This window comes from Otolemur garnettii, unplaced genomic scaffold (genome assembly GCF_000181295.1).
Source record: "Otolemur garnettii isolate 467f Iridium unplaced genomic scaffold, OtoGar3 scaffold00012, whole genome shotgun sequence".
Taxonomy (NCBI): domain Eukaryota; kingdom Metazoa; phylum Chordata; class Mammalia; order Primates; family Galagidae; genus Otolemur; species Otolemur garnettii.
In genome coordinates, this window is record NW_003852407.1 from 22,870,916 (window position 1) to 22,872,769 (window position 1,854).

The 1,854-nt window shown below is 37.3% G+C and overlaps 1 pseudogene; it reads left to right on the forward strand.

Annotated features, from left to right (window-relative positions):
• Nucleotides 1–959: 959 nt before the first annotated feature.
• LOC100951000 lies at nucleotides 960–1,243 on the forward strand (annotated as a pseudogene).
• Nucleotides 1,244–1,854: the final 611 nt, after the last annotated feature.

The window sequence follows — 1,854 nt, forward strand, 5'->3', positions numbered from 1 at the left end:
GTCTAAGAAAATTTTCCTACTTCTTCATACTTTATATTTTTGTTCAGCAACCTAAATCCATTTATTTAAAAAAAAATAGGTTGCACTTAGCTATGCATTATTATTCCCATCTATCCATGTGGGTTATTCATAAATGTAAATGTTTAGGAAAGTTGTGTGCTCACACAGGGGACACCCACTGAAGTTAGGTACAGAATGGGGAGGAAGAGTTGATTACTCAGACGCCTCACAACTTTCCTGCAGAAACATGTATAAGCTAAACCATTTCTCCTCTGAGGGCCCAGGAGCATAACCCAAAGAACTAGAATTTCTTTGTCAACAGAAGAGGAAAATAAAGTCTGTCAGGATAGTCAGGAATTAGGGTTGGTATTTTATGGGGCATAACCCATAACCAAGAGAGAATATCTCCTTAAAAGCCCCTATTGATTAAAACTCAGTCCTTAAAGTAAACTTACTGAACCCAAATACTCAAGAACTAAGAATTTTCTGTAAATAATCAAAATGACCCCAAATCAAAAAATGGAAATTTTACCAGAGACCCATGTGGAACATGGACATTGACTGGAGAGAGGAGCAGAATTTGCCAGAGGAAGTAAAATTGTGGAGGACAAAAATTGCTCTTTTAATCAGACTTGTGTAAGAGGTACCACCGGTTCCTTAAGGAGAGGAAATTTGAAATTTACATCATAAAAATATCAACTATATTACAGTATAAATAAATATGTTCATGTTTATTATACTGCAAAGTATCTAGACTTCTCAACTCTCAAGGGTCAATTCATTCTCAAACAATTCTTTTCTCATTTTGGTAAAAGTCTGAGATAAAACCCTCTTCCGTATTATTTTATTTTGCAAATGGATAGGCTACACTTGATAATTGCAGTTAGGATTCAAAAACCTGGAGTTGGTCTTTCTAAGGTAGCATGCGGGTTAGTGTGGTCTCAGTGTGGTCATGAGATTCTGCCATGGTGTACCACAGCCAGGGCCAGAAAGTGCAGAAGGTGATGGTGCAGCCCATCAACCTCATCTTCAGATACTTACAAAATAGATCCCAGATTCAGGTGTGGCTCTATGAGCAAGTGAATATGCAGATAGAGGGCATATCATTGGTTTTGATGAGTATATAAAACTCATATTAGATAATGCTGAAGAGCTTCATTCCAAAACAATGTCATGAAAACAACTGGGTTGGATCAGGCTAAAAGGAGGTAATATCACTCTGCTACAAAATGTCTCCAACTAGAAATGACCAATGGGGTGGGAGAGGAAGTGCAATACCTGGTGAATAATATTAGCAGTAATTTTGTTCTGGTATACAGAAGCAGTATATTTCTGGTTAGATTTGCATATGGAAGATACAGAAAAAGATATGAAACAACTATGGTCTGTAGAGAGCCCTACGTCTAGTTTCTTTCTCACCCTTACTTTAATTTAATCTAAATATTATTGACGGATTCAGTTCAATTAAATCCACATTTATCTAATAAATATGTATCACCCAGCATACTGAGTAGTGTAGCCACAATAATGAATAAGACAAATACAGTTCCTGTCCTCAAATTCTTAGTCCACTGGGGAACCGTACGGAAACCAGAGATTATTTTATAAGTGATAAACATTACTGATCAAGATGCTGTGGAAAGTGCATGAAAGAGCCACATAAAACAGATGATTGGCAGCTAAGAAGGCTTATCAGAGGAGGTGTGATTTTCCAGATGAATGGTTGTAAAGAACAAATGATGGTCGCCAGATGAATATGGTCACTGGAGATTTAAGATATGAGAGGAGGGAAAATAAACATGGTTAGCAAAGACTTTGCAAACCATGCTAGGGCGGAGGGGAGTCATCACCCTC